This window comes from Coregonus clupeaformis, unplaced genomic scaffold, assembly GCF_020615455.1.
Source record: "Coregonus clupeaformis isolate EN_2021a unplaced genomic scaffold, ASM2061545v1 scaf2750, whole genome shotgun sequence".
Lineage (NCBI taxonomy): Eukaryota > Metazoa > Chordata > Actinopteri > Salmoniformes > Salmonidae > Coregonus > Coregonus clupeaformis.
Genome location: NW_025536204.1, coordinates 19,187 through 38,087, shown reverse-complemented (window position 1 = coordinate 38,087; position 18,901 = coordinate 19,187). Strand labels below are relative to the sequence as shown.

At 43.2% G+C, this 18,901-nt stretch overlaps 1 pseudogene; it reads left to right on the top strand.

Moving 5' to 3' along the window:
* Window positions 1-4,115: 4,115 nt before the first annotated feature.
* LOC123481260 lies at window positions 4,116-17,971 on the top strand (annotated as a pseudogene).
* Window positions 17,972-18,901: the final 930 nt, after the last annotated feature.

Here is an 18,901-nt window from a genome sequence, read left to right as displayed (position 1 = left end):
TCCAAAGCGACTTACAGTCATGCGTGCATACATTTTTGTGTATTGGTGGCCCCGGGGATCGAACCCACTACCTTGGCGTTACAAGCGCCGTGCTCTACCAGCTGAGCTACAGTGGGAGAACTTGCACAATTGGTGGCTGACTAAATACTTTTTTTCCCCACTGTACATCCAAAGAGGGTGGCTGTTGAGGAAAACCAGTACACCAACACAAATCTTCATTAGGAGATAAAAGTAATCAGAGGCTAAAAGAAAATGGCAGACAATAGAAATCGAATGCGTATGTTACGGCTGGTTAGTGTTTTAATTACGAAGGACTCCCACAAATCTATTGTCTCTCTAAAAAACTGTAGGCTGCATATTGGTGGTCAAAGTGGTCGAAACGGTGTAGTGATCCTCGCTAATACAGTGAGCCACATTACAATTCTGACCAAGTGGGTTAAATCTGTTGGAGCTATGCGTAGGGTGTGTGCCTTTCACGCATGTAACCTGGGTTCGCTTCCCCGCCCCTTGTTTGCTACAATATTTTAGGAAAGGGACATCTTCATGACCAACAATCTTACTCTAAAAACGTTTGTGAAAAAAGTTTGGTCAGTCTGTGAAAGTTAGAAAAGGTTGGTTAGTCTGTGAAAGTTAGAAACTTCCAGCAGGAATTGACAGTCATCAGTCAAGGTGGTTGGATTATATAGCTACAGTGGTGCTATGCTTCCAAAAGTGCTGGTGATAAAATTAACATTACTGGCATACACATTTCAAAACAAAAGCCTATGATCAGGTATGGAGTTTTGGAAATGTTGTTAAACCCAACAGTCTATACTCTATAGCACAAAGTGTGATGTCCCCGATGATAAAATTGCATGTTACTCTAATTGTGAGATGTGTTACAGTTTACAATAGGCTACTTGGGTCTACTATACCTTCATCCTTTATTAAAGCATTCGGTTGCTAGCATTATCTCCACAAGCAAGGGTATCCTGGGGAAAGACAAATCTTCTCCTCCCAGTAGACTAACTGAATCAAAGCCTCTAACATTACTGCTAGATAGCCATGTAAACACGAACCTCAGTGGCAGAGCTAAAGCTCATCTGAGATCTTGCATAGGCTGCTGTTTACCATAATCAGGATATTTTTTTACAAACCTTGGCGATACTTTCTTTGTTCTCGATTCGGAAGAAACTTGTCTCTTATGAACATCTGTGTGCAGTTGCAGGTGGAACTCCAAAAAAACTGAGAATATTCAGAAAAATATTAAATCCACTTTTTTGAATTGAGCGATAAATACCGCTTGCATATGTGTAGATCTTTCTTTTGGTCGCACTGTGGGAAGTGCTGTCATTAAGGCTACTTCTACAAGCGGCCGCAGCCGCTTCGCATAGAAACGACTAGTTACTGCAACGGTGTTGGGAAATGTGAGATGTGCACAGCTAAAATGCCGAGGACTGTGCAAAAGGTGGATTTAATCTATTTTTGTCGAATTTTCTCTAGTTTTTGGAGTATGCTACCTGTAACTGCACACAGACGTTTATAAGAGACACATTTCTTCCTAGGTTAGGGGTCTATAATTGTAAAATAAATGTGTTTGATTGAATAACTAGCCTAATCTAACTATCGTGGTCATACATCTGGACTCTTCATCATCATCATCAACACTTTGAATTACTAAGGAATATTCCTATAGCAACTGGTTGCTAGGGGAAACGAGACACTAGCATTATCCTCTTGTTGTGAGACAGAGGAAGGATTGGAGAAGTGCGCGAGGAGGGGTGGGAAGCAGAGAAGACGGAGCATGGTTGAAATTCCACCAAATGGATAAGAAGAGGCAGACAAAGTTTGACACATTTATGTTTTCAGTGGTTGACCGACACGAATGAACGAGTAAACCTTGTTTTAGCCTAGTGAAGTATCACAAATTAATACCTCAGTATTAATTATCCACTGCACGGAATCTCCATGAGGGCACAAGTCTGCATGACGATTTTCGCGTAAAGAGAGGCAGCGCGGGAGAGCTGACTTGTCGCCTGGCAGGTATGTTCTGCTATTTTGAATAAAGCTAGCCATACAGCTAATATAAGTTTTAGGCTATTATTAATTTCGTATAGCTAACTAAATAAATGAAGCTATCTAACAGCAATGCTGTTGTGGGCTTACACATGTAATAATTACAACCAGGAGCCTATAATGGAGGAAGTCAGCTTTTCAGTCAGTCCTATCATTTAAATTGAAAATAGGTTATTATAACACAAGGTAAACACACATTTACAATAATTGTTAGGTCTATGTTATTAGCCAAAAATGTACTGATACAAGTACAGAAACATTCATAGCCAGAGGCAACCTAGGCTACACTGCAATTAACACTATACTTATTATACACGCTATGTTCTACAGTGCTGATTCTAAGAACAGGGTTAATTCCCATAAAGTATTAGTATCTCTGTCTCTATCACATACATGCATGGCCAAGGAAGATAGGTTGCATAAACAGATACAAATATAGAGCGATAAGGCGCAAGGGGAAGAGAATAAACAGTGAGAGGGAAAGAATTGGTGAGTACGCTCTGTCCTGGAAATGCCAGAGCACATCAGCGCCGGAGCTACATCTAGTTTGATGTAAGGAAGTAGCCTACTCGATTACCTATCCAGGGGCCTTGTATGTGATCAGACCTGTTGAAGGTGGGGTTCATGTGTGAATGTGAGTATGAAAGTGTGAGTATGTATAGCTGTAAGTATGAGAACGTATCAGTGTACCATACCCCGTTCAAAGGCACTTAAATATTTTGTCTTGCCCATTGACCCTCTGAATGGCACACATACACAATCCATGTCTCCAGGCTTTAACCTCTCCTCCCCTTCATCTACGCTGATTTGAAGTGGATTTAACAAGTGACATCAATAGGATAATAGCTTTCCCCTGGTCTGTCATGGAAAGAGCCATCAAAGATGGAGCAGAAAAAGATGGAAAATGAGAGACAGAAGTAGGAGAAGAACAAGAAGTTGGGACAAAAGAGGCATCACAAAGATATGAAGTTTAAGAAGGCCCAGAAGGATTTCATAAAGGAGAAATGGGTCAAGGTAGTCAGAAACAAGTATCTGGCTGCTTTTAAGAGTGAGAACGAGTGGGACAAACTTACACAGAAACGAATTAAAGCTGACTAGAAGAAACAGGAGGACCTCAAGACAAAGGAAGATATGAGAAAGGTGGAAACCAAAGAACACAAAGGCAGCCAGAAGAGAAGAGGCTGCAAGGGAAGAAAAACCTATGATTGGTTTTGGAAAAACTGCAATGGTCCTGCAACAAGTGGAAAATAAATATGTATGTTTGTATGCGTAAGTAACTTCCATTTTAGTGTCCGGTTCCACTGTAACCCTTTAAGAACATTCAAAAACGTTTCCACAATAATTAGAAAATGGAGCTTGGCAGGTAAAAACAACAGATATAAAACCAGCTGTGTACAGTATCATTACATATTGGTTGAATGAGTCAATTGTGAAATAATGAATGACATTCACCAGACAAATTAGTCATTGGACACCATGAGTTTGTTTAGATTTTCCTTTACTGACATGACAAATTAAATACAAAGCAAGAAGTGGCGACGATTAAGACTTCAAGGTGTGGTCTAGTACTGTAGTGTGTTGCTGAAATTCCCTCCCCCTGAAGCTACTTCAAAAGGGCCTGTATATCCGACCTTCGCAAAACTGCAGTAACCGCCTGAACTGACCTTTGTTCGTAAGTACTGTAAATCAAATGCCGACTTCTCATAGTTGGTTCAAGTCCCAGGTTTGCTTAAAAACCTTAGTGTAGTCAACATGATTTTCCTGTGTTTTATATATATTCCACACTGAGGTTGGAATAACAGTGAAATTCTGAAAGATTACAATGCCGTTTTTAGAGTAAGAGCCATTTTAAAAGACGCCTGAAATGTCATTCTATGGTGGTGAGACGAAATGTTGGCCTGCCTGGTGACATCACTCCTCCAAACCGCTGTCAATAACAGCTAGTTTTCCCCTCCCCACTCACACCACTCCCAGACAGTCCTATCAAAATTCTTGCTTGAGAAATGTCTCTTTGCTAAGAAGCTATTAGTTTCTTTTTGACCATTTTAATTTAAAATAAATCACAGTAAGGTACTTAATTGTTACCCAGAAACTATTTTAAATTGAGATAAAACAGCTGCATTGGACCTTTAAATGGGACTCTTCTTCTCTTACTCCCATATAGTCATCTTTAACTTTAGCTCTAATTTTAACCAAACTTTTTTGCATCTCCTATATGGACGAGGATATGGGCGACGCCATCCGGCCCTACGTGGTGCACCGCTGCCGCCAGAGCATTGCCTTCTCCCTGCAGACGGCATGGCTGCTCGGCGCCTACTCCTCCGACATGCACATCTCTACCCAGCGCCACTCGCGCGGCACCAAGCTGCGCAAGCTAATCCTCTCAGACGAACTAAAGCCCCACTCAGCTTCTAAAGGTGTGGGTCCCGCCGGTGCTGCGGACGCCAGCCCTGGGCTGCGGGACGTTGCCCACATTCGACACCACCAGCGGCACACCGTGGAGCCGCCCCCGGCCCCCGACAGCCAAATCATCCCTGCCGATGCCTACCTCTCGCCTTCCAAGCGGACACATCAGCGATCCAAGTCGGACGCCACGCATTGCACAAGCCTGGGGAGTAGCCTCAGGAGAACAGCCAGCAACCCCAAGGTGGAAAGCGGCTACGATGAGGTGAGTACCTTTTTTAACATATTTTGTCATACAAAAAGAGGGAAGGGAGAGTGGGATCAGAGTTGTAGAGTATAGAATGTCTTTGTACGTTTTTAATCTTTAATAGTAGGCCTGTTGCATACATGTTCTCTTTTATAGTCCCTATGGATGATAAAGCACAGGAAACCCTGAGTAACCTGAATACCAAGTTTTTCTCCATCTGTGTGTCAGTAGTAAATGGTTGTCCTACAGAACACTTTGGGATTCAGCAAGGGAAACTTGGATCAGCCATGCTGGAGTGTGCTGAGTCAGCAATACTTTTTATTATTCGCAGGTGCAGCGTTTGCTTGCGACTTGCAGGCTCGTCTTCCATGTCTCACAATAATATTACTTGTGCAAAAACTGTTCTGTAAAAATTGAATATTCTTTGGGAGACCAGGAGTACGAGTTTTGGACATTGAAGAGCGTTATTCCAGCTCTTTCTATGGTCTAGCCAGACTACCCCCAGTCTAACTAATAAAGAAGGGGGTGGGGTTAGGTAGCATCTGTCCCACATCTCCAGAGTTCCCTCCCTATTGTTTTGGGCGTGCAGTGTCCTCCCTCTCCTTTTTGGCTGGACTTCTCAGCCAGATTGCTCTGCAGCTGGTGTCAGAGTGAGGTTGAGGGTGGGTCCCTCTCGAATGGAGAGCTTGGTGAAAAAAATTGGTCACTTTCTATCATTGCAGACATTAGATTGTTTAGCAGATGCTATTGTGAGCATGTTTGTGTTGGGGCAGGATTTGTGTCAGTGTTGACGAGCGATATGGTTCTGGTGGAAGTTTTCTGCTTCCTCTTGTCTGGCCTTTCTCTCGGTCTCACTGATTGTCTGGCTTGCAACCTTCTGTCAGTCCTCTCTCTCTCTCATCAGGGGATCAGTTATTTTATGAGAAATCAAATTGGGTAGTTTTAGATGGGACAAGGTCCTGAACTATAGCAGAAAGACGGTCCCTCTCCCCTCGTTCAAAGCTTTCTTGGACTCTCCCAGGCATCTTGCTGTGTTATGCATTTTCTCCCTACTACCAATGTTTCCTCTCACCTCTAGTCTCTCTCACCTCTCTCTATTCTGTTTTTTGTGCCTGTTTTTGTCATCCTTTTTTAAAATCCTCTACCCATCCCTCTCTCAGCTAATCTCCTCTCCTTCTCTTTCGCTCTCCCTCACTCTGTTTTCCTCCCCTCCCTTCCCCACATATGCCTGCATCAAACCTCCCTGCTGATGTTGTTGTGGCCAGTGATCCCTGTTTAATCTGTGTCTGTGCTGTGAAGAATCCTGTAGGGCAGGTGGAGCACATTAACAATCCACAGAATGCAACCAACAGCCCAAAGGAGTTCAAGGGCACTTGCTTTATTGACTTTGCTCTTTAGGATGTATTAGCAAAGATGGGCAGAAACTGCTTCTCCAATAGAAATCCCCGATCACGCTTGTAGGTGATGTTTTGGCAACGTTAGCTAGCTAAGCTCATGTGCAGAAACACATCGTCGGGTTTAACGGTCGTGCAGGCCGTCAAATCAAAGGGCACATAGATTCAAGCTAGGCTTAAGTAGCGGAAACTGTCATTACACAACCTCATGAAAGTGACAGGTTTTTATTTTCAACAAAAACAACTTTATATCAAAGTTTTTGTCAAATAAAAACCTGTCACTTTCATGAGGTTGTAGTAATGACAGTTTCCGCTACTTAAGCCTAGCTTGAATCTGTGTTGCATTTAGATTTCGAGAAACTTAACAACTAAGAATACATTTTTCACTTCTCCCATTAACTTACCAAACCCTGGTCTGGTCTGCTGAGTCTGCTTCGCAAGCATTATGGGAAGTCTCGCGTGTTGCGCCTCTGGGTTTAGAAACTCTGTGGTATTAGTACACAGTGATCACTAGTTGGATGCCAAGCAGTCCATTTTGCTTTGATAATAAATACTGTACTGATAGTCCTTATTGATAAGGCTTCACACGCCATCTTGTTAGTCCTGGTTATTGGCCTAAGGACTGACCTGACTAATTTTGTTTTGATCTTTTTACTTGGCCTCTGGCTGGATTGCAACAGTGAGGAAAAACCAAGAGGCACCAATCACAGTGAAGAGGAAGAAGAATGCTGTGAAATATGTCCACAATTTTGAGCCGCTGTAATGTGAGTGGGACCACCCCCGCAGTGCAGATTGGGTGGGTGTTGCATTACAGCCCTTTTTGTTTACAGTCTGGGCTCAGCTGTCAGTGCCCAGGTATGCCCTCTCCGCCTCACTACTTCCCTCTTCCTGCCCACCTCGCGTCGTCTTGGCAACATAGCCGCCGGGCTGGGGCACTGTGGTGGATTCAGATAGCACCATTTTCCCCCCAGAGTGGGATTCAATGGAAACATACATGAGGGGTTTAACTACAGATGCAGCTGTCGCTTTACACACATTATTTCTGTTTCTATATACACTACCGTTCAAAAGTTTGGGGTCACTTAGAAATGTCCTTGTTTTTGAAAGAAAAGCTTCTTTGTCCATTTTTAAAATAACATCAAATTGATCAGAAATACAGTGTAGACATTGTTAATGTTGTAGCTGGAAATGGCAGATTTTTTAATGGAATGTCTACATAGGCGTACAGAGGCCAATTATCAGCAACCATCTGTCCTGTGTTCCAATGGCACGTTGTGTTTGCTAATCCAAGTTTATCATTTTAAAAGGCTAATTGATCATTAGAAAACCCTTTTGCAATTATGTTAGCACAGCTGAAAACTGTTGTGCTGATTTTAAAGGAGCAATAAAACTGGCCTTCTTGAGACTAGTTGAGTATCTGGAGCATCAGCAATTGTGGGTTCGATTACAGGCTCAAAATGGCCAGAAACAAACAACTTTCTTCTGAAACTCGTCAGTCTATTCTTGTTCTGAGAAATGAAGGCTATTCCATGCGAGAAATGCCAAGAAACTGAAGATCTTGTACAACGCTGTGTACTACTCCCTTCACAGAACAGCGCTCTAACCAGAATAGAAAGCGCGTATTACACTGTATTTCTGATCAATTTGATGTTATTTTAATGGACAAAAAAATTGCTTTTCTTTTGAAAACAAGGACATTTCTAAGTGACCCCAAACTTTTGAACAGTAGTGTGTGTATATATATATGTGTGTGTATGTATATATATATATCAGAATTACATGGCCAGTATTGAATAGAGGAGAATCCTAGCAAATTCTGAGCGTTTGAGAGACTGTTTTACAACCGGAGTATGCAATATTGGTTTCATCAACACACCTGTATCAACTGCATGTCGACCATTTGCGGTTATACGTGAGTGCCGGTGGAAAGTTTATCTGGATATAGGACATCTGACATGACAATGACATTAATACATGCTAATAGTTAACTAGCGAGAACCAGCCACTCACTATGTTTTGAAATGGCTATCTAGTTAGTCTATAGGTGAAATCATTATTTTACCTGCTGCGCAATGTCTCTCACCCCCTCTCTCCTCTGGCAACTGCCCACTTGAACACATGCATGTGATGGACACACCATGACTTTTCCAAGATTTTCATTGCTGACCAAAAATTGGCTATAACTGGGTAAATAGCTCACTAACTAGCAATCAATATCAACATGTTCACGTGGAGCTAGTCTCGCTTTGATCTCAAAAACACATATTGCGACTGCATGATTGAAAGACCACTCGTGCCTGTAGGCCTACAATAACAGAGGACACTTTGATCAAATTCTGATTGGGGTAGCATAATTGTTTGATTTTTGTGATTTTTAGCGTGATTTATTATTATTTTTTACTTATCCGTTCGGTCAAGCATCAATGTCGGGCCCAGCATTATTCACTTGAACATAAAGACGTTCGGTGGCAGGCAAATGCCTCAACATTGATTTGACTGCTGTAAAATCAGTTGTAGGTCTTTAGACTGACTTCCTTATCAGATAGGCTAGTACAGAGGAGCTATGCGTTGTCACCCGATTTTAGCTCCGCCCTTACAAAATGGTATTCTAACACATCGCCCTGTGTTCAACAATCACCTGGACAACAAGTGCAAAAGGACGTCTGCTCTACTGCTGACGTACATGCACACAGAGAAAATGCATTTCTGCCACACCTTGTTGTGTTCTGCAGGTAACCCAAGCCTCCGGCTCTGTCTCCCTGTCGACTCTATCCCCAAGGCAGTTGTCATCAGCAACGTGTACTTTGGTTACATGTCTATTGGGTGAGCAGTTACTGTCTATACAGGTACATTCCGGAAAGTATCCTACAGCTAATTGCTCATTTTAGGCTAGACTCCTGAAATGCATTACATATTTGAAAATCTAATCAGCATGAGAATTACATTTTCAGTTATTTGGATCCAGTTGCGGTCAAATACACTATATATATATACAAAATTATGTGGACACCCCTTCAAATTAGTGGATTTGGCTATTTCAGCCACACCTGTTGCTGACAGGTGTATAAAATCGAGCACAGCCATGTGATCTCCATAGACAAACCATGGCAGTAGAATGACCTTACTGAAGAGCTCAGTGACTTTCAACGTGGCACCGTCATAGGATGCCACCTTTCCAACAAGTCAGTTTGTCAAATTCCTGCCCTGCTAGAGCTTCCCCGGTAAACTGTAAGTACTGTTATTGTGAAGTGGAAACGTCTAGGAGCAACAACGGCTCGGCCACACAAGCTCACCGAACGAGACCGGCGAGTGCTGAAGCGCATGGCGCATAAAAATCGTCTGTCTTCGGGTTCCAAACTGCCTCTGGAAGCAACGTGAAGTGGGTTTCCATGGCCGAGCAGCTGCACACAAGCCTAAGATCACCATACGCAATGACAAGTGTCGGCTGGAGTGGTGTAAAGCTCACCGCCATTGGACTCTGGAGCAGTGGAAACGCGTTCTCTGGAGTGATGAATCATGCTTCACCATTTGGCAGTCCGACGGACTAATCTAGGTTTGGCGGATGCCAGGAGAACGCGACCTGCCCAAATGCATAGTGCCAACTGTAAAGTTTGGTGGAGGATGAATAATGGTCTGGGGCTGTTTTTCATGGTTCGGGCTAAGCCCTTTAGTTCCAGTGAAGGGAAATCTTAACGCTACAGCATACAATGACATTCTAGACGATTCTGTGCTTCCAACTTTGTGGCAACAGTTTGGGGAAGGCCCTTTCCTGTTTCAGCATGACAATGCCCCTGTGCACAAAGCGAGGTCTGTACAGAAATGGTTTGTTGAGATCGGTGTGGAAGAACTTGACTGGCCTGCACAGAGCCCTGTCCTCAACCCCATCGAACACCTTTGGGATGAATTGGAACGCTGACTGCGAGCCAGGCCTAATCGCCCAACATCAGTGCCCGACCTCACGAATGCTCTTGTGGTTGAGTAGAAGCAAGTACCCGCAGCAATGTTCCAACATCTTCCAACATGCCCACGATTTTGTAATGAGATATTTGACAAGCAGGTGTCTACATACTTTTGGTAATGTAGTGTACATTGTCACCCTTGCACTTTACAATGGAGTGCAATAGAGCAGAAGACTCGTTTGCTACAACACCTTGCTTGTTTCAGCAAGGAGCAAAGTTTCATCATGTTGTTGAGTCCATGAACAGTTGTTCCACAAAAAAAAAGACGGGTTATTTTATTTTTGTGCCGGCTTCATCCATAACCGAGTGGCGCAGTGGTCTAAGGCACTGCATCTCAGTGCTTGAGGCGTCACTACAGACCCCCTGGTTTGATTCCAGGCTGTATCACAACTTGCCGTGATTGGGAGTCCCATAGGGCGGTGCAGAATTGGCCCAGCGTCGTCTGGGTTTGGCTGGTGTAGGCCGTCATTGTAAATAAGAATATGTTCTTAACTGACTTTGCCTAGTTAAATAAAGGTAAAATATATACGGTAATTGTGCCAGCCCTAACAGGACTCGACTCTATATGATAGAGCAGATATCCACTCTACCTTTTCAAATCTATGAATTACATTTTGGGAAGTGTTACCCAGCCACTTGGAACACCAATTATTTTGCCTCGTTAAGCATGGGTCCAGAATCAGTTGTTTTGAATAGGGAAATCCGATCCCAGTAACACTCGGGGACCCTTCCTCAACAGAACGTCCTGTCCACTCTGGAAGTAATGTCAGGAAGTCATGACGTTTGGTCATGATCCAGAAAATACACTTCTTCACAGGAAAGGCATTTTGACATTTGACTACAAAAGTAGAATGCTAAGGAAGCTGCTTGGTTTGCCTGTCAACACAAAAAGACCAAGGAAATGCTATGAAATACAGGTTCCTCGACCTGGAAAATCTGTGGTTTTGAATAGGCCTAACTAGGGCTGTGGCGGTCATGAAATTTTGGCAGGCGGTAATTGTCATGCAAATGACTGCCGGTCTCACGGTAATTGACCGTTAATTAACATAAACATGTTTAGCGCGCTTTTGGAACATCTAGATTTTAAAAAGTCAAAGTACATTTTTAATATAGCCATCACAATAAAATCCATTATTGATTTAGTTGTGATAGGCTTATAAACCAGGGAATGTCTTAGAAATCAAAACATAAAGGGCTGCATGATGCAACTCTATATATTGATGATTTGGAGAGGGGGAGATCTAATCAATGGAAGATGGAATTAAAAGTGAAATGAGAGGCTACAACGACCAAAAGCCAACGGGTATGCTGCTATTTACGCTATAGTCTGAGTGGAGTTATGTGTAGGCTAACGGTAGGACGGTGAAAAGCGCAGTAATGTTATGGCTAGGCTCAATTAGCCGAGTTAGCTAGCTTCTCTCAGTTTGATACAGTCAAGACAGGTACTGAATAATCGGATTGGATGATAAATAACTAGCAAGAAGTTAACAGTGGTTGCGGTCTCTCTCTCAGGCTCATGGTGCTTACTCATACATTCACACACACACTGAACGGCCTCGCTTTCGCTCTCTCCCCTCCCATGGGTCCGGTTGAATAAAGTAGCAAAACAATTGGCTTTTCTGCTGCTTCCCTCACTCGGATCAGACCAGTTGTCCTTTCGGGAGAGTTTTTAAAAATGTATGCATATTGGGTCCGGGGCTTTCCCGTGTCCATTTCGGAACAGGAACTGTAACTCCCATAATTATTTGTCCTCATCATTCAGATTATTCAAATTAAATCATGATGTGATTAGAGGGACAATAGAGCACTGAGTTCCAGGCCATTAGCAAGTTTGGTAGGCTATCCATCAGCACCGTTCATTTGCGCAGTTTTGGATTGGGATTACCTTTACCAACGGGAATTTAACTGCGGTAATAAGGTCACCGCAACAGCCCTAGCCCTAATCTGTGTGTCAACGCCACCTCTAGGCTCTGTTTCAATGTCCACACCAACTAGCACATGTATGCATTGGGCATGATTTCTTTGTGGTATAAAAGTATGGACATTGGCATGAAGTGCAATGGTCTCAACCCCTTGGGTTGTTTTTCTCTCTGTAATCGGATAACTTGCTTCATGTTTTTGAAAAATGCTTCTGGGAGTTTTGGAATGGGGAGACTCAGCTAAATGTAAAGACACCTGGAGTAACCTTTACTGAAGGAGAGTCAGTCAAAGTCAGTCATAATTACACACGTTTACACATTTTACATGGTAGTCCTAAGCAACAAATACGCCACTGGCAGTAGTTCATGTGGCAAAAATTGGCCTACCTGGTATTAAAGGTAGACTCAGTGGGATGCCGTAGATGCAGAAAGTAAACAGCATAGTGGGTCAATTTCCACAACAACTAAGAGCGTTGAAGTGCGAGGCTCAACTTCTCCGCTGTTTTGGTCCCTTGGCTACCATGCTGTAACAGTGCGACTGTGTGAGCAAAGTATTTTATCTCGCTCATCTCAATATCTGCGGTGCTGCTCGTGGCAACATACATTTCACTGAGTCTACCTTTAACTAAGAACTAAAAAATTAACCATTTTTTTCTTGTGTTAAGTATTTTAACAAAAATGTTAACCGTCCCATATGTTAGCCTACTTAATTGGAACTTGTTTCCATAACAAAACAAAATGTAAGTACTTTTTTTATATAGTAACCTTATGATTGAGATGTTATCTAATTTCAAAGTAGCCTTAATGGTGGACTGTAGAACAAAGGACTTCCTAGATTTGTACTTTGACCTACTATAATGGTATTGAATATTGCTCATACTTTAAATATGAAGATATTGGACACCATAAGTTGACTAAACATCTCCAAGGCCCAAGAGCTTGTCTGGTATCTGGGTTTCGCTCAAGTCTCTCATTTTAACCATTGTGGTACTGATCTCTAGTGCTGGAATGTGGTACTGCAATGGGTTGACAGAATTTAATTTATTTGCTTCTTTCTCCCTGTGCCCATGCATTCTTAGTCTTATACCTCCCCTTGGTTTTCTCTTCAGATTCCGCTCCTAAAACATCCTTCTTTCAATTCCCATCATACCCATCTTCCTCCCTCCTTTCTCAGCCTCTTTTTTTTTTGTGTGTGTGCAGTCATTCAAGGAAGGACCCTAAAAAAAAGATGTGCCACTTGTTATTTGCTGTCGCTTGTTGTAAATGTCTTCAGAACACAAAAAGACATCTGTCTTGATCTAGATTCTAACCAGCTCTCCTCCTCCTAACCTTGCTCCTCCTCTCTGTAGCCGTTGCGCCTGACACTGCAGAGGGAGTTCATCAAGTCTCTGATGGGCATCGGAAAGCGGCTGGCCACGCTGCCCACCAAGGAGCAGAAGACCTGGCAGCTCATCTCAGAGCTGTCACAGCTCAACCACAAGCTGCCAGCCCGCGTCTGGCTGCCCACTGCAGCCTTCGACCACCACGTGGTGCGCATTCCCCACACACAGGCCGTGGTGCTCAACTCCAAAGATAAGGTGAGGCAACTTGTTGTAATACACATGTATAAGGAGGTACACACACACACAACAGGCTCCAAAAACAAGGTGACCAGAATGCCTAGTAGTTTGACACGATTAATTAGTTAACTCATTTGTTAGTTTATTTATTTTCTGAGGAGCCTGGAGTTTAGATGGAGTGGGCCCCAATGCTCTTTGTCATTGGGACTTCCTGCATAAATGTACCTTACAAAAATAGGTCTAGAACTCCAGTGACCTCTTCATTCTCCCTTTCCTCTCAGGCCCCGTACATCATCTACGTGGAGGTGCTGGAGTGCGAGAGGTTCGAGACGTCCGGCATTCCCCTGCGCATCCCGGAGACATGCATCCGCAGCGCGCCGCTCTGTGGACAACCTCCTCCCGGAGTGCGTTGGCATCACAGCCGAGCAGCGCGCCGGGCAGTTTCTCCACCGTGCCCAACTACGACAACGACGACGAGGCCTGGGCCGTGGATGACATCGGCAAGTTGGAAGTGGAGGTAGGTACCCATGGCAACCACATGGTGGCACCGTCTGACTTTAAGTCACATTTTGATGACTAGGTTGTTGGGGAAGGAGGAGGTGAATCAGATTTGAATGTACTTTTAACTCTGGGGTCCTTCTATGGTTCCAGCTCCCAGAAGGCCACACCAGTAGCAGTGACAACATCTCCCAGTTCCAGTGGCGGCTCCTGAAAAAATTCTCAGGGGGGGCAATTTTTCTGACAATTTAGGTGACCTACACACATTTAAAAAAATATATGTCCAGCAACAACATGAAGACAGGGGCAGCATATAAGTCAATGCCAGAAGCATTTATTGACTGATCTCAAAAGTGTTGGCTTACAAAAGCAAAATAAGTTATCACAGTAAAAATAATCAAGGGTGTTCTTTCACATTCCTCAACACTGCATAAACAATATGCATTTTCATAAACAAATGAAATATCAGCTGAAAATACAGCATCTTGGTATTTGTTCAGATTGCAGGATCAACAAGAGCTTTTACCACATTTTTTGCCTCATGGTTGAATTGGAAATATGTGCACCTGAGCATAATTCACAACAAGCAAGCAGGAGCTTTTGATAGAGGCTACTGAAAACATTGATGCAAGTTATTGGTAATAAGAAATTTTTATAGACTTCCATATTCTGCCCTCTTGTATAGATTTGTGAAAATGAACAATGATAGACATTTTTCCTGAAAACAGAATTTGAAAATAATTTCTAGAAAAGGTAAACACAGCTATCTGTATGGCTTTGTAAAAATGAACAACCGTATTCTGGCCAATTGTATAGATTTGTAAATATGAACAACCATATTCTGGCCAATTGTATAGATTTGTAAAAATGAACATGAACAGATTTATTTTTTTTAATTTTTAATTTTTTAAATGAAAAATAACTATTTTAAACAACATCAACTGTGAACTGATTTGGGCGTGTGTGTGTTAAAGGGACAGACAGGGAGGGACAAAGAGAGAGAGAGGCTACATTACTTGTACTGAAACTGTTCTCTTCTCTCTTTCAATGCAGCAAAGCGGTCAATGACTTTCTCATTGAAATCAGGCATGCTGAGGACTAGTTCCCTCTCCATGGAAAGCATGGCCAGTGCATTCAGACGTTCCTGGCCCATTGAATTTCGCAGGAATGTCTTAACTCGTGTCAAAGTTGAGAAACATCTCTCAGCTTCAGCTGTTGTCATGGGAGTAGTTATGAGGATGTTCAACAGAGTCACAGTCTCAGAGAACGTCTCCTGGAGGTTGTAGCTCATGAGAACCTGGTACAGTGCCAGTGCACCACAGTTTGACTTTCTCGTTGTCGGCAAAAAGACCGTTCAGTCTCTCCAAAAGCACACTGGCGATTGAGACTGAGGTTGATTCCGAGATGGGAAGGAACTCAAAAAAGCGCTCCTGCACTTTGTGGTTGCTATCTACAGTGGGGGAAAAAAGTATTTAGTCAGCCACCAATTGTGCAAGTTCTCCCACTTAAAAAGATGAGAGAGGCCTGTCAACTATGACAGACAAAATGAGAAAAGAAAATCCAGAAAATCACATTGTAGGATTTTTAATGAATTTATTTGCAAATTATGGTGGAAAATAAGTATTTGGTCAATAACAAAAGTTTCTCAATACTTTGTTATATACCCTTTGTTGGCAATGACACAGGTCAAACGTTTTCTGTAAGTCTTCACAAGGTTTTCACACACTGTTGCTGGTATTTTGGCCCATTCCTCCATGCAGATCTCTTCGAGAGCAGTGATGTTTTGGGGCTGTCGCTGGGCAACACGGACTTTCAACTCCCTCCAAAGATTTTCTATGGGGTTGAGATCTGGAGACTGGCTAGGCCACTCCAGGACCTTGAAATGCTTCTTACGAAGCCACTCCTTCGTTGCCCGGGCGGTGTGTTTGGGATCATTGTCATGCTGAAAGACCCAGCCACGTTTCATCTTCAATGCCCTTGCTGATGGAAGGAGGTTTTCACTCAAAATCTCACGATACATTGCCCCATTCATTCTTTCCTTTACGGATCAGTCGTCCTGGTCCCTTTGCAGAAAAACAGCCCCAAAGCATGATGTTTCCACCCCCATGCTTCACAGTAGGTATGGTGTTCTTTGGATGCAACTCAGCATTCTTTGTCCTCCAAACACGGCGAGTTGAGTTTTTACCAAAAAAGTTCTATTTTGGTTTCATCTGACCATATGACATTCTCCCAATCCTCTTCTGGATTATCCAAATGCACTCTAGCAAACTTCAGACGGACCTGGACATGTACTGGCTTAAGCAGGGGGAAACGTCTGGCACTGCAGGATTTAAGTCCCTGGCGGCGTAGTGTGTTACTGATGGTAGGCTTTGTTACGTTGGTCCCAGCTCTCTGCAGGTCATTCACTAGGTCCCCCCGTGTGGTTCTGGAATTTTGCTCACCATTCTTGTGATCATTTTGACCCCACGGGGTGAGATCTTGCATGGAGCCCCAGATCGAGGGAGATTATCAGTGGTCTTGTATGTCTTCCATTTCCTAATAATTGCTCCCACAGTTCATTTCTTCAAACCAAGCTGCTTACCTATTGCAGATTCAATCTTCCCAGCCTGGTGCAGGTCTACAATTTTGTTTCTGGTGTCCTTTGACAGCTCTTTGGTCTTGGCCATAGTGGAGCTTGGAGTGTGACTGTTTGAGGTTGTGGACAGGTGTCTTTTATACTGATAACAAGTTCAAACAGGTGCCATTAATACAGGTAACGAGTGGAGGACAGAGGAGCCTCTTAAAGAAGAAGTTACAGGTCTGTGAGAGCCAGAAATCTTGCTTGTTTGTAGGTGACCAAATACTTATTTTCCACCATCATTTGCAAATAAATTCATTAAAAATCCTACAATGTGATTTTCTGGATTTTTTTTCCTCAATTTGTCTGTCATTGTTGACGTGTACCTATGATGAAAATTACAGGCCTCTCTCATCTTTTTAAGTGGGAGAACTTGCACAATTGGTGGCTGACTAAATACTTTTTTTCCCCACTGTATGTACCTCAGCACAAGCACCAGCTGTGTCTGTGTAGAAACGTCCGTGGTCTCGTCAGCTTGGATAGCTACGAAGTTCGCCGACTTCACCTCCTCCACAATATGTTCCCTCATGACCGCTAGCATACACTCCAGTAGCTCGTTTTGAATGGTCTTTGATGTGAACTTCTTTCAAAGAGACAATCGAGTTGCACTGAACGCTAGCCATCTTTTTGATAGTAGTACGTGAATTGATTGACGCTGCTACCCGCTCTTTTCTTAGTTACGTTCATGGTTATGTTACGTATGATGAAAGCGCGTAAGTGCAAGCCCTCAGAAACCCATAGAGATTGTATTGAAAGCTCTGATATTTGAAAAAAAAGATTTTACATGAGAGGCTATGACAGACTTCTGGGGCGATTTTCAACCTGACTGAAATCGCCCCAAAAGGGGCGGGGCCATTTGAAGCACGACTTTAGCCTGATTGGACATTTAGTGGCAGATCAGACGTCTAGATTAGAACACTGATAACTACTGTTGCCGTGATATAATTGATTAGAAAAAAAATCCCTTCCTTTTTCCGTTTGGCAGTGCGTCGCCCATATCGCCCTAATGAACACACCGCCCCTGCCCAGTTCTCTGTGGACAGCATCACCAGCACGGAGAGCAAGGTGCCTGTCTTCATCGCCGCTGGCGACATCAGGTACAGGGTCACTGCCTGACAGAATTGCCCTGCTAGCTTGTAGTTTGTCTTTAAGACTTTCTTGTTATAGAGTTTTGGTCTGGATAGCTGTTTTACAACCGCATGTTTCTTTTGTCTTAGGCGACGTCTATCAGAGAACCTGGCCCACACCCCACAACGTTCGGAAAGATCCGGAGGACCCGTCCGCTGTGGCGCTCAAGGAGCCCTGGCAGGAGAAAGTCAGGTGGGTGATTGGTATCAGGGACGGCTTGTTCAATAGGGCGATATGGGCGACGCACTGCCAAACGGGAAAAAGGAAGGGATTTTTTTTCTAATCAATTATAAAAAAAAAAAAAATAAAAAATAAATATATTTTTTTATAAATTTATAAAAAAATTATATCACGGCAACAGCAGTTATCAGTGTTCACGTCTGATCTGCCAGCCACTAAATGTCAAATCAGGCTAAAGTCGTGCTTCAAATGGCCCCGCGCCGTTTTTTTGGGCGATTTCAGTCAGGTTGAAAATCGCCCTAGAAGTCTCTCATAGCCTGTCATGTAAAATCTATTTTTTTCACATTTCAAAGCTTTCAATACATTCTCTATGGGTGTCTGTGTGCATGCACTTACGCGCTTTCGTCATACGTGACGTAACGTTGAACGTAACTAAGACAATGGCGGCTATCAGCGTCTATGTTGCGACCTGCAGTGTGGCGTTATTTTATGTTTTTAATTTGTAGACTTAGTTTACAAACATTCTGCAAACATTCTGCTTTGGACTGATCTTCGGTTTTGGACTGATCTTGTTGATCGTGTACATACCCGCTACGAACGGACTAAATAATGAAAACGCTGCAGGCAGCTGTAATCCCAATACAGCTGGGAGACTTGACTGGATGACAGAGTCCCCGACAGAGAGGGGTGGAGCCGGTCACCTTCACCCTGGTCAGAGCGGACCGCGATCCTGGTAAGAGAGCGACTCTGTACCCGACATTGAACTGCTTTCTGTGTCATTGAACCTTACTATTGTTGATAAAACAAGTTTACTGGAGAACGGAGAAAAAGTAGAGACTTTTGGACAAGGTGGATAATTGTATAATATAAGGCAGTTTATTCAGAGGTAAAGATATCTGCAATCGCGTTCACGGACCCGTTCGTCAAACTCTTAGGGAGCTA